Here is a 13723-nt window from a genome sequence, read left to right on the forward strand (position 1 = left end):
CGCACCTCACCTCACCTCACCTCACCTCGCACTGCCCCCTCCTTGAATGTCTGGCGCTGGGCATGCCCCGCTCTCCTCCGCCTTATCTTATCGCGTGTGAGCACCGACAATGGCCACAATGCCGGGGAATGGCACCTGTAAAGTGTTAATTGGGGCACAGGAACAGCCCGTCTCGTCTCGGGGGGGCCGGCTTCAGAGACAATACAGCAAACACAGCGGGGCGGGGGAAGAAGACGACACGACACATGCAGGTACAATCAGCTCCGGCGGGAACGAGTCATTTGTCGGTCTTTTCAAGTGCCGAGGGCCGAGCAATCCTTCACTTGTATCGTTTCTCCCCGGTGACTAGCTCTCGCCCTGCGACTCTCGACTGGGCTCACCCCCAGCAGCCCAGCAGGTGTGAGCCTGGCCGGCACCCGGATGGGAGCTTCCCCCCCGGGAAAGCTCAGGCTGCTGCTGCTCCTGCAAGAGGTGTGACTGGGACCAGTAGGGAGCGCTCACCCTGCGGGCTGTGTGGCCCTCTTATGCCCCAGCCTCCTGATGGCGACACTCTGCTGCACAAACAGGCGCCGTCCTTCGGGGGGAGGCGTCAAACCGAGGTGTCCTGACCCTCCTTGGCCGTTCCAAATCCCAGGGCGTCTCTCTCGAGGAGTCACGGCGGTGTCACCCATCAGTCGGGGTCTCCTCCTAATCCCCGTCTCACCTGTAACGATCAATGACGAGGCCCCCCTGTCCCGCGAAATTGTACTCGTCTCCTGGCCGCTGGCTGGCGCCGTGAGATTTAGTACTCGCGCAAGAGACCGGGGGCAGAGCGCGAACGCGGTCCCCCGCCCCCCCACAAAGTGCGCGCTCCGGGTTCCCTCTCGGGGCCCTGCAACACAGCGGAAGGGCAGCGAGAAGGAGCCTCTTGCTCTGACGCCGCAAGGCCACAAGAGGGCGGAGGCGCCGCGCGCTTTATGTGCTGAAATAAACACGCGACAGCCCCGAAATGTTTGCAGTGTGCTGTGCACTGGAGGTTTTTGTCTGGTGAAGACTTGCCTGTTGCTCCTCCGTGCAGTTTATTTGTCCTGCTCCAGTGCGGGGCAAGAGCAGGGCCAGGCAACTGAAGGGAGCACAGTCGCACAGTCGCACAGTGGCCAACATCCAGGCACGCAATGCGATTTGGAAAGCAGCTCCTTTCCAAAGAGTTGCACACGAACGATCCTTGAGTCCCGCTCGGGGGGCACGGAGCCCCCGCCACACACAGCTTCAAGTAGCGAGTCAGGCGCCGTTGCTTTCGCTTACGGCCACACCACCCTGAACACGCCCGATCTCGTCTGATCTCGGAAGCTAAGCAGGGTCGGGCCTGGTTAGTACTTGGATGGGAGACCGCCTGGGAATACCAGGTGCTGTAAGCTTTTGCTCTCTCGGCCAGCAGGGGTCGCCGTTGGTGCCGTAGGCTTTGGGAGGAAAAACCCTCGACTATGGACATTTATTTCCCGGGGTGCTCACGAAAAGACCAAACATTTCAATCTTCCCACTTTTGTTTCATTCAGCAACACTGACTGGCAAACGGTATCGCGACGGTCGTCCATTTTTAAGGCATGCCAGTTCAGAAAGAGAAGCTCCCTCACATCCCTTCAGATGCACAAGAAACATGGATCAATCTGCTCATCGCTAAAGTGGCCCTTTGAATGGCATGCGTGTGATTCATATGAAAAAAAAACGGCTGTAAAACGAATATCGAAGCTGCCTCTAAATCTGCAATTGAAGGTCAGTCAATAAACAACTCGTTTTGCGTACAAATATACATACATTCATTTATAACCGATTTCGTTCATTGAGCACGGATACAACAGAGGTACAGCCATTCACTATTTGACATTCCTGCACTGATACAGAACCCAACAATCAGAAAACTGGTGAACTGTCTTTAGCATTAGCATACAGTACCGAGGCCCCCATGACCAAATCAAGGCTAACCTCGATCAGCATCCTAAACCATGCAAACTACAGCAAAAAGACTCGCTTTGAAAAGGGAATTCATGTCCAGGAGGAGTAGTGTAATGAGCTTGAAATGCTTCCATGGACCTATAACTAAGAAAATAAGAGAAATAGTGGCATCCACTCCTTTCGAATTGTGGTCCTGCTTCGGGGTACTGCTTTTACTCCTACTTCATGCACTTCAAGTTGACCATCACACCTTGATCTTCTGGTTGGATGAGCAATGTGTTGCATGCTGGTAAGAACTCGGTTTCAATGCTGGGGTATAATGACTCATGAAGAGCTTTTGGTGTTGGATTTTGTTCTTAAGATATACAGTATTTCTCTCTCTCTCTATATATATATTATATTATGAGTGCAGGACGTAAGGTAGTCAGGTTACATTGCACTACAAACTGGTACACACACACACACGGGCAACAGACTGAACTACAAAGTCAAACTGATGGAGTGTGAGAAAAACAATAAAGGATTACTGTCCCCGGACAGAGAGCGGGAGAAAGCAAAAGTCAGCCAGACCACCAGGGTCAGACAAGCTGAAAGATCACAAGTGAAGTACCTTGTCACGAGGTGAACATTTAACGTGTATAAGCACAAGATTGTTTTTTGTGGTTATACAAATAGCGTTCTGGCTGTAGCGGGCATGAAAAGGAGGACCACGTTGTCAGGCGGTGCTCGCGAAAAAGCCCAGGGCGGTTCTGTAGTCACCCCCATCGCTGGAGCCGCTTCATTGACACCCAGCACAGCTCCCCAGCAGACGGCAAAGCCGCCCGCACTGCCGCATCTGTTCTTGGACCAAGCACATCAGGGGAGAGCGCGAACGCAGTCCCCCACTATCAGAAATTATGCAGTCGAGATTCCCACATTTGGGGAATTCGCAGGGGTCAGCACAGCCGGAGTGCAATGGCCGAGCCTCGCCCTGGGTGAACCTCCTTCTTGATCAAGGTATCTCCCCTGCCAGGTAAGTATGAGTTGTACAGGCCCCTGCAAGCGGGCCGCACTCACAGCACAGTACTCGCAGCCTAGGCCAGCTCCTCGCCCCGCACGCCACCGCCTCCTGCTGGGCCCACTCTTTCGCACACTCACACGCCACACTAACACTCAAAAGCGAGGGCAAAGCGAGAAAACGAGCGCGTCGTTTCCTACACATCTGCAGTCGCCATTTCGCATCCGCAGCATGTCCCGGGATGCAATTCGGCCTCATTTACATATCACCAGGCCGGCAGATCGCCACGCAAGCTCGCGACGTGCGCCTGCCACACACCGAACAAACCTTTTCAGCAATTTCCAAAAAAACGAGCCTGCTCGCCTGCTCGCCTGCCCCCGTCTCTTACCTGCTCTCCAGAGCCTGCTGCCTTCTGTGCTTTTCTCTCGGCACCGCTGCAGCGCACACAACTCCTGCAGCGGGAGGGGGGGAGAAAGTTCCCGCGCTCCGCCGCAGGGAAGGCTCGCTCCGAGCGCACACGTCCTGTCGATGCCAGTCCAACAAGTGCTCCGCGTTAGCAGCGTCGGGGCTCCGGCGTGTCGCACCTCACCTCACCTCACCTCACCTCGCACTGCCCCCTCCTTGAATGTCTGGCGCTGGGCATGCCCCGCTCTCCTCCGCCTTATCTTATCGCGTGTGAGCACCGACAATGGCCACAATGCCGGGGAATGGCACCTGTAAAGTGTTAATTGGGGCACAGGAACAGCCCGTCTCGTCTCGGGGGGGCCGGCTTCAGAGACAATACAGCAAACACAGCGGGGCGGGGGAAGAAGACGACACGACACATGCAGGTACAATCAGCTCCGGCGGGAACGAGTCATTTGTCGGTCTTTTCAAGTGCCGAGGGCCGAGCAATCCTTCACTTGTATCGTTTCTCCCCGGTGACTAGCTCTCGCCCTGCGACTCTCGACTGGGCTCACCCCCAGCAGCCCAGCAGGTGTGAGCCTGGCCGGCACCCGGATGGGAGCTTCCCCCCCGGGAAAGCTCAGGCTGCTGCTGCTCCTGCAAGAGGTGTGACTGGGACCAGTAGGGAGCGCTCACCCTGCGGGCTGTGTGGCCCTCTTATGCCCCAGCCTCCTGATGGCGACACTCTGCTGCACAAACAGGCGCCGTCCTTCGGGGGGAGGCGTCAAACCGAGGTGTCCTGACCCTCCTTGGCCGTTCCAAATCCCAGGGCGTCTCTCTCGAGGAGTCACGGCGGTGTCACCCATCAGTCGGGGTCTCCTCCTAATCCCCGTCTCACCTGTAACGATCAATGACGAGGCCCCCCTGTCCCGCGAAATTGTACTCGTCTCCTGGCCGCTGGCTGGCGCCGTGAGATTTAGTACTCGCGCAAGAGACCGGGGGCAGAGCGCGAACGCGGTCCCCCGCCCCCCCACAAAGTGCGCGCTCCGGGTTCCCTCTCGGGGCCCTGCAACACAGCGGAAGGGCAGCGAGAAGGAGCCTCTTGCTCTGACGCCGCAAGGCCACAAGAGGGCGGAGGCGCCGCGCGCTTTATGTGCTGAAATAAACACGCGACAGCCCCGAAATGTTTGCAGTGTGCTGTGCACTGGAGGTTTTTGTCTGGTGAAGACTTGCCTGTTGCTCCTCCGTGCAGTTTATTTGTCCTGCTCCAGTGCGGGGCAAGAGCAGGGCCAGGCAACTGAAGGGAGCACAGTCGCACAGTCGCACAGTGGCCAACATCCAGGCACGCAATGCGATTTGGAAAGCAGCTCCTTTCCAAAGAGTTGCACACGAACGATCCTTGAGTCCCGCTCGGGGGGCACGGAGCCCCCGCCACACACAGCTTCAAGTAGCGAGTCAGGCGCCGTTGCTTTCGCTTACGGCCACACCACCCTGAACACGCCCGATCTCGTCTGATCTCGGAAGCTAAGCAGGGTCGGGCCTGGTTAGTACTTGGATGGGAGACCGCCTGGGAATACCAGGTGCTGTAAGCTTTTGCTCTCTCGGCCAGCAGGGGTCGCCGTTGGTGCCGTAGGCTTTGGGAGGAAAAACCCTCGACTATGGACATTTATTTCCCGGGGTGCTCACGAAAAGACCAAACATTTCAATCTTCCCACTTTTGTTTCATTCAGCAACACTGACTGGCAAACGGTATCGCGACGGTCGTCCATTTTTAAGGCATGCCAGTTCAGAAAGAGAAGCTCCCTCACATCCCTTCAGATGCACAAGAAACATGGATCAATCTGCTCATCGCTAAAGTGGCCCTTTGAATGGCATGCGTGTGATTCATATGAAAAAAAAACGGCTGTAAAACGAATATCGAAGCTGCCTCTAAATCTGCAATTGAAGGTCAGTCAATAAACAACTCGTTTTGCGTACAAATATACATACATTCATTTATAACCGATTTCGTTCATTGAGCACGGATACAACAGAGGTACAGCCATTCACTATTTGACATTCCTGCACTGATACAGAACCCAACAATCAGAAAACTGGTGAACTGTCTTTAGCATTAGCATACAGTACCGAGGCCCCCATGACCAAATCAAGGCTAACCTCGATCAGCATCCTAAACCATGCAAACTACAGCAAAAAGACTCGCTTTGAAAAGGGAATTCATGTCCAGGAGGAGTAGTGTAATGAGCTTGAAATGCTTCCATGGACCTATAACTAAGAAAATAAGAGAAATAGTGGCATCCACTCCTTTCGAATTGTGGTCCTGCTTCGGGGTACTGCTTTTACTCCTACTTCATGCACTTCAAGTTGACCATCACACCTTGATCTTCTGGTTGGATGAGCAATGTGTTGCATGCTGGTAAGAACTCGGTTTCAATGCTGGGGTATAATGACTCATGAAGAGCTTTTGGTGTTGGATTTTGTTCTTAAGATATACAGTATTTCTCTCTCTCTCTATATATATATTATATTATGAGTGCAGGACGTAAGGTAGTCAGGTTACATTGCACTACAAACTGGTACACACACACACGGGCAACAGACTGAACTACAAAGTCAAACTGATGGAGTGTGAGAAAAACAATAAAGGATTACTGTCCCCGGACAGAGAGCGGGAGAAAGCAAAAGTCAGCCAGACCACCAGGGTCAGACAAGCTGAAAGATCACAAGTGAAGTACCTTGTCACGAGGTGAACATTTAACGTGTATAAGCACAAGATTGTTTTTTGTGGTTATACAAATAGCGTTCTGGCTGTAGCGGGCATGAAAAGGAGGACCACGTTGTCAGGCGGTGCTCGCGAAAAAGCCCAGGGCGGTTCTGTAGTCACCCCCATCGCTGGAGCCGCTTCATCGGCACCCAGCACAGCTCCCCAGCAGACGGCAAAGCCGCCCGCACTGCTGCATCTGTTCTTGGACCAAGCACATCAGGGGAGAGCGCGAACGCAGTCCCCCACTACCAGAAATTATGCAGTCGAGATTCCCACATTTGGGGAATTCGCAGGGGTCAGCACAGCTGGAGTGCAATGGCCGAGCCTCGCCCTGGGTGAACCTCCTTCTTGATCAAGGTATCTCCCCTGCCAGGTAAGTATGGGTTGTACAGGCCCCTGCAAGCGGGCCGCACTCACAGCACAGTACTCGCAGCCTAGGCCAGCTCCTCGCCCCGCACGCCACCGCCTCCTGCTGGGCCCACTCTTTCGCACACTCACACGCCACACTAACACTCAAAAGCGAGGGCAAAGCGAGAAAACGAGCGCGTCGTTTCCTACACATCTGCAGTCGCCATTTCGCATCCGCAGCATGTCCCGGGATGTTATTCGGCCTCATTTACATATCACCAGGCCGGCAGATCGCCACGCAAGCTCGCGACGTGCGCCTGCCACACACCGAACAAACCTTTTCAGCAATTTCCAAAAAAACGAGCCTGCTCGCCTGCTCGCCTGCCCCCGTCTCTTACCTGCTCTCCAGAGCCTGCTGCCTTCTGTGCTTTTCTCTCGGCACCGCTGCAGCGCACACAACTCCTGCAGCGGGAGGGGGGGAGAAAGTTCCCGCGCTCCGCCGCAGGGAAGGCTCGCTCCGAGCGCACACGTCCTGTCGATGCCAGTCCAACAAGTGCTCCGCGTTAGCAGCGTCGGGGCTCCGGCGTGTCGCACCTCACCTCACCTCACCTCGCACTGCCCCCTCCTTGAATGTCTGGCGCTGGGCATGCCCCGCTCTCCTCCGCCTTATCTTATCGCGTGTGAGCACCGACAATGGCCACAATGCCGGGGAATGGCACCTGTAAAGTGTTAATTGGGGCACAGGAACAGCCCGTCTCGTCTCGGGGGGGCCGGCTTCAGAGACAATACAGCAAACACAGCGGGGCGGGGGAAGAAGACGACACGACACATGCAGGTACAATCAGCTCCGGCGGGAACGAGTCATTTGTCGGTCTTTTCAAGTGCCGAGGGCCGAGCAATCCTTCACTTGTATCGTTTCTCCCCGGTGACTAGCTCTCGCCCTGCGACTCTCGACTGGGCTCACCCCCAGCAGCCCAGCAGGTGTGAGCCTGGCCGGCACCCGGATGGGAGCTTCCCCCCCGGGAAAGCTCAGGCTGCTGCTGCTCCTGCAAGAGGTGTGACTGGGACCAGTAGGGAGCGCTCACCCTGCGGGCTGTGTGGCCCTCTTATGCCCCAGCCTCCTGATGGCGACACTCTGCTGCACAAACAGGCGCCGTCCTTCGGGGGGAGGCGTCAAACCGAGGTGTCCTGACCCTCCTTGGCCGTTCCAAATCCCAGGGCGTCTCTCTCGAGGAGTCACGGCGGTGTCACCCATCAGTCGGGGTCTCCTCCTAATCCCCGTCTCACCTGTAACGATCAATGACGAGGCCCCCCTGTCCCGCGAAATTGTACTCGTCTCCTGGCCGCTGGCTGGCGCCGTGAGATTTAGTACTCGCGCAAGAGACCGGGGGCAGAGCGCGAACGCGGTCCCCCGCCCCCCCACAAAGTGCGCGCTCCGGGTTCCCTCTCGGGGCCCTGCAACACAGCGGAAGGGCAGCGAGAAGGAGCCTCTTGCTCTGACGCCGCAAGGCCACAAGAGGGCGGAGGCGCCGCGCGCTTTATGTGCTGAAATAAACACGCGACAGCCCCGAAATGTTTGCAGTGTGCTGTGCACTGGAGGTTTTTGTCTGGTGAAGACTTGCCTGTTGCTCCTCCGTGCAGTTTATTTGTCCTGCTCCAGTGCGGGGCAAGAGCAGGGCCAGGCAACTGAAGGGAGCACAGTCGCACAGTCGCACAGTGGCCAACATCCAGGCACGCAATGCGATTTGGAAAGCAGCTCCTTTCCAAAGAGTTGCACACGAACGATCCTTGAGTCCCGCTCGGGGGGCACGGAGCCCCCGCCACACACAGCTTCAAGTAGCGAGTCAGGCGCCGTTGCTTTCGCTTACGGCCACACCACCCTGAACACGCCCGATCTCGTCTGATCTCGGAAGCTAAGCAGGGTCGGGCCTGGTTAGTACTTGGATGGGAGACCGCCTGGGAATACCAGGTGCTGTAAGCTTTTGCTCTCTCGGCCAGCAGGGGTCGCCGTTGGTGCCGTAGGCTTTGGGAGGAAAAACCCTCGACTATGGACATTTATTTCCCGGGGTGCTCACGAAAAGACCAAACATTTCAATCTTCCCACTTTTGTTTCATTCAGCAACACTGACTGGCAAACGGTATCGCGACGGTCGTCCATTTTTAAGGCATGCCAGTTCAGAAAGAGAAGCTCCCTCACATCCCTTCAGATGCACAAGAAACATGGATCAATCTGCTCATCGCTAAAGTGGCCCTTTGAATGGCATGCGTGTGATTCATATGAAAAAAAAACGGCTGTAAAACGAATATCGAAGCTGCCTCTAAATCTGCAATTGAAGGTCAGTCAATAAACAACTCGTTTTGCGTACAAATATACATACATTCATTTATAACCGATTTCGTTCATTGAGCACGGATACAACAGAGGTACAGCCATTCACTATTTGACATTCCTGCACTGATACAGAACCCAACAATCAGAAAACTGGTGAACTGTCTTTAGCATTAGCATACAGTACCGAGGCCCCCATGACCAAATCAAGGCTAACCTCGATCAGCATCCTAAACCATGCAAACTACAGCAAAAAGACTCGCTTTGAAAAGGGAATTCATGTCCAGGAGGAGTAGTGTAATGAGCTTGAAATGCTTCCATGGACCTATAACTAAGAAAATAAGAGAAATAGTGGCATCCACTCCTTTCGAATTGTGGTCCTGCTTCGGGGTACTGCTTTTACTCCTACTTCATGCACTTCAAGTTGACCATCACACCTTGATCTTCTGGTTGGATGAGCAATGTGTTGCATGCTGGTAAGAACTCGGTTTCAATGCTGGGGTATAATGACTCATGAAGAGCTTTTGGTGTTGGATTTTGTTCTTAAGATATACAGTATTTCTCTCTCTCTCTATATATATATTATATTATGAGTGCAGGACGTAAGGTAGTCAGGTTACATTGCACTACAAACTGGTACACACACACACGGGCAACAGACTGAACTACAAAGTCAAACTGATGGAGTGTGAGAAAAACAATAAAGGATTACTGTCCCCGGACAGAGAGCGGGAGAAAGCAAAAGTCAGCCAGACCACCAGGGTCAGACAAGCTGAAAGATCACAAGTGAAGTACCTTGTCACGAGGTGAACATTTAACGTGTATAAGCACAAGATTGTTTTTTGTGGTTATACAAATAGCGTTCTGGCTGTAGCGGGCATGAAAAGGAGGACCACGTTGTCAGGCGGTGCTCGCGAAAAAGCCCAGGGCGGTTCTGTAGTCACCCCCATCGCTGGAGCCGCTTCATCGGCACCCAGCACAGCTCCCCAGCAGACGGCAAAGCCGCCCGCACTGCCGCATCTGTTCTTGGACCAAGCACATCAGGGGAGAGCGCGAACGCAGTCCCCCACTACCAGAAATTATGCAGTCGAGATTCCCACATTTGGGGAATTCGCAGGGGTCAGCACAGCCGGAGTGCAATGGCCGAGCCTCGCCCTGGGTGAACCTCCTTCTTGATCAAGGTATCTCCCCTGCCAGGTAAGTATGAGTTGTACAGGCCCCTGCAAGCGGGCCGCACTCACAGCACAGTACTCGCAGCCTAGGCCAGCTCCTCGCCCCGCACGCCACCGCCTCCTGCTGGGCCCACTCTTTCGCACACTCACACGCCACACTAACACTCAAAAGCGAGGGCAAAGCGAGAAAACGAGCGCGTCGTTTCCTACACATCTGCAGTCGCCATTTCGCATCCGCAGCATGTCCCGGGATGTTATTCGGCCTCATTTACATATCACCAGGCCGGCAGATCGCCACGCAAGCTCGCGACGTGCGCCTGCCACACACCGAACAAACCTTTTCAGCAATTTCCAAAAAAACGAGCCTGCTCGCCTGCTCGCCTGCCCCCGTCTCTTACCTGCTCTCCAGAGCCTGCTGCCTTCTGTGCTTTTCTCTCGGCACCGCTGCAGCGCACACAACTCCTGCAGCGGGAGGGGGGGAGAAAGTTCCCGCGCTCCGCCGCAGGGAAGGCTCGCTCCGAGCGCACACGTCCTGTCGATGCCAGTCCAACAAGTGCTCCGCGTTAGCAGCGTCGGGGCTCCGGCGTGTCGCACCTCACCTCACCTCACCTCACCTCGCACTGCCCCCTCCTTGAATGTCTGGCGCTGGGCATGCCCCGCTCTCCTCCGCCTTATCTTATCGCGTGTGAGCACCGACAATGGCCACAATGCCGGGGAATGGCACCTGTAAAGTGTTAATTGGGGCACAGGAACAGCCCGTCTCGTCTCGGGGGGCCGGCTTCAGAGACAATACAGCAAACACAGCGGGGCGGGGGAAGAAGACGACACGACACATGCAGGTACAATCAGCTCCGGCGGGAACGAGTCATTTGTCGGTCTTTTCAAGTGCCGAGGGCCGAGCAATCCTTCACTTGTATCGTTTCTCCCCGGTGACTAGCTCTCGCCCTGCGACTCTCGACTGGGCTCACCCCCAGCAGCCCAGCAGGTGTGAGCCTGGCCGGCACCCGGATGGGAGCTTCCCCCCCGGGAAAGCTCAGGCTGCTGCTGCTCCTGCAAGAGGTGTGACTGGGACCAGTAGGGAGCGCTCACCCTGCGGGCTGTGTGGCCCTCTTATGCCCCAGCCTCCTGATGGCGACACTCTGCTGCACAAACAGGCGCCGTCCTTCGGGGGGAGGCGTCAAACCGAGGTGTCCTGACCCTCCTTGGCCGTTCCAAATCCCAGGGCGTCTCTCTCGAGGAGTCACGGCGGTGTCACCCATCAGTCGGGGTCTCCTCCTAATCCCCGTCTCACCTGTAACGATCAATGACGAGGCCCCCCTGTCCCGCGAAATTGTACTCGTCTCCTGGCCGCTGGCTGGCGCCGTGAGATTTAGTACTCGCGCAAGAGACCGGGGGCAGAGCGCGAACGCGGTCCCCCGCCCCCCCACAAAGTGCGCGCTCCGGGTTCCCTCTCGGGGCCCTGCAACACAGCGGAAGGGCAGCGAGAAGGAGCCTCTTGCTCTGACGCCGCAAGGCCACAAGAGGGCGGAGGCGCCGCGCGCTTTATGTGCTGAAATAAACACGCGACAGCCCCGAAATGTTTGCAGTGTGCTGTGCACTGGAGGTTTTTGTCTGGTGAAGACTTGCCTGTTGCTCCTCCGTGCAGTTTATTTGTCCTGCTCCAGTGCGGGGCAAGAGCAGGGCCAGGCAACTGAAGGGAGCACAGTCGCACAGTCGCACAGTGGCCAACATCCAGGCACGCAATGCGATTTGGAAAGCAGCTCCTTTCCAAAGAGTTGCACACGAACGATCCTTGAGTCCCGCTCGGGGGGCACGGAGCCCCCGCCACACACAGCTTCAAGTAGCGAGTCAGGCGCCGTTGCTTTCGCTTACGGCCACACCACCCTGAACACGCCCGATCTCGTCTGATCTCGGAAGCTAAGCAGGGTCGGGCCTGGTTAGTACTTGGATGGGAGACCGCCTGGGAATACCAGGTGCTGTAAGCTTTTGCTCTCTCGGCCAGCAGGGGTCGCCGTTGGTGCCGTAGGCTTTGGGAGGAAAAACCCTCGACTATGGACATTTATTTCCCGGGGTGCTCACGAAAAGACCAAACATTTCAATCTTCCCACTTTTGTTTCATTCAGCAACACTGACTGGCAAACGGTATCGCGACGGTCGTCCATTTTTAAGGCATGCCAGTTCAGAAAGAGAAGCTCCCTCACATCCCTTCAGATGCACAAGAAACATGGATCAATCTGCTCATCGCTAAAGTGGCCCTTTGAATGGCATGCGTGTGATTCATATGAAAAAAAAACGGCTGTAAAACGAATATCGAAGCTGCCTCTAAATCTGCAATTGAAGGTCAGTCAATAAACAACTCGTTTTGCGTACAAATATACATACATTCATTTATAACCGATTTCGTTCATTGAGCACGGATACAACAGAGGTACAGCCATTCACTATTTGACATTCCTGCACTGATACAGAACCCAACAATCAGAAAACTGGTGAACTGTCTTTAGCATTAGCATACAGTACCGAGGCCCCCATGACCAAATCAAGGCTAACCTCGATCAGCATCCTAAACCATGCAAACTACAGCAAAAAGACTCGCTTTGAAAAGGGAATTCATGTCCAGGAGGAGTAGTGTAATGAGCTTGAAATGCTTCCATGGACCTATAACTAAGAAAATAAGAGAAATAGTGGCATCCACTCCTTTCGAATTGTGGTCCTGCTTCGGGGTACTGCTTTTACTCCTACTTCATGCACTTCAAGTTGACCATCACACCTTGATCTTCTGGTTGGATGAGCAATGTGTTGCATGCTGGTAAGAACTCGGTTTCAATGCTGGGGTATAATGACTCATGAAGAGCTTTTGGTGTTGGATTTTGTTCTTAAGATATACAGTATTTCTCTCTCTCTCTATATATATATTATATTATGAGTGCAGGACGTAAGGTAGTCAGGTTACATTGCACTACAAACTGGTACACACACACACACGGGCAACAGACTGAACTACAAAGTCAAACTGATGGAGTGTGAGAAAAACAATAAAGGATTACTGTCCCAGGACAGAGAGCGGGAGAAAGCAAAAGTCAGCCAGACCACCAGGGTCAGACAAGCTGAAAGATCACAATTGAAGTACCTTGTCACGAGGTGAACATTTAACGTGTATAAGCACAAGATTGTTTTTTGTGGTTATACAAATAGCGTTCTGGCTGTAGCGGGCATGAAAAGGAGGACCACGTTGTCAGGCGGTGCTCGCGAAAAAGCCCAGGGCGGTTCTGTAGTCACCCCCATCGCTGGAGCCGCTTCATCGGCACCCAGCACAGCTCCCCAGCAGACGGCAAAGCCGCCCGCACTGCCGCATCTGTTCTTGGACCAAGCACATCAGGGGAGAGCGCGAACGCAGTCCCCCACTACCAGAAATTATGCAGTCGAGATTCCCACATTTGGGGAATTCGCAGGGGTCAGCACAGCCGGAGTGCAATGGCCGAGCCTCGCCCTGGGTGAACCTCCTTCTTGATCAAGGTATCTCCCCTGCCAGGTAAGTATGAGTTGTACAGGCCCCTGCAAGCGGGCCGCACTCACAGCACAGTACTCGCAGCCTAGGCCAGCTCCTCGCCCCGCACGCCACCGCCTCCTGCTGGGCCCACTCTTTCGCACACTCACACGCCACACTAACACTCAAAAGCGAGGGCAAAGCGAGAAAACGAGCGCGTCGTTTCCTACACATCTGCAGTCGCCATTTCGCATCCGCAGCATGTCCCGGGATGCAATTCGGCCTCATTTACATATCACCAGGCCGGCAG

General features: G+C 54.9%; 8 non-coding genes across 8 annotated transcripts; 4 read left to right on the forward strand and 4 right to left on the reverse strand.

The window, feature by feature from the left end:
• The first annotated feature begins 1278 nt into the window (after positions 1-1278).
• Positions 1279-1397, forward strand: LOC148678819 (5S ribosomal RNA). Its single transcript, XR_015940521.1, has one exon. It is a non-coding gene; the product is annotated as a 5S ribosomal RNA (ribosomal RNA).
• Positions 1398-2788: 1391 nt separating this feature from the next.
• On the reverse strand, positions 2789-2952 carry LOC148678820 (U1 spliceosomal RNA). The gene has a single exon (XR_015940190.1). It is a non-coding gene; the product is annotated as a U1 spliceosomal RNA (small nuclear RNA).
• Positions 2953-4786: 1834 nt separating this feature from the next.
• On the forward strand, positions 4787-4905 carry LOC148678821 (5S ribosomal RNA). Its single transcript, XR_015940522.1, has one exon. It is a non-coding gene; the product is annotated as a 5S ribosomal RNA (ribosomal RNA).
• A 1389-nt stretch (positions 4906-6294) lies between these two features.
• On the reverse strand, positions 6295-6458 carry LOC148678822 (U1 spliceosomal RNA). The gene has a single exon (XR_015940203.1). It is a non-coding gene; the product is annotated as a U1 spliceosomal RNA (small nuclear RNA).
• Positions 6459-8287: 1829 nt separating this feature from the next.
• On the forward strand, positions 8288-8406 carry LOC148678823 (5S ribosomal RNA). Its single transcript, XR_015940524.1, has one exon. It is a non-coding gene; the product is annotated as a 5S ribosomal RNA (ribosomal RNA).
• A 1389-nt stretch (positions 8407-9795) lies between these two features.
• Positions 9796-9959, reverse strand: LOC148678824 (U1 spliceosomal RNA). Its single transcript, XR_015940743.1, has one exon. It is a non-coding gene; the product is annotated as a U1 spliceosomal RNA (small nuclear RNA).
• Positions 9960-11792: 1833 nt separating this feature from the next.
• On the forward strand, positions 11793-11911 carry LOC148678825 (5S ribosomal RNA). The gene has a single exon (XR_015940529.1). It is a non-coding gene; the product is annotated as a 5S ribosomal RNA (ribosomal RNA).
• A 1391-nt stretch (positions 11912-13302) lies between these two features.
• Positions 13303-13466, reverse strand: LOC148678826 (U1 spliceosomal RNA). Its single transcript, XR_015940762.1, has one exon. It is a non-coding gene; the product is annotated as a U1 spliceosomal RNA (small nuclear RNA).
• Positions 13467-13723: the final 257 nt, after the last annotated feature.

The sequence above is a fragment of the Lepisosteus platostomus genome, chromosome 1 (genome assembly GCF_059453375.1).
Source record: "Lepisosteus platostomus isolate fLepPlt1 chromosome 1, fLepPlt1.hap1, whole genome shotgun sequence".
Taxonomy (NCBI): Eukaryota; Metazoa; Chordata; class Actinopteri; order Semionotiformes; family Lepisosteidae; genus Lepisosteus; species Lepisosteus platostomus.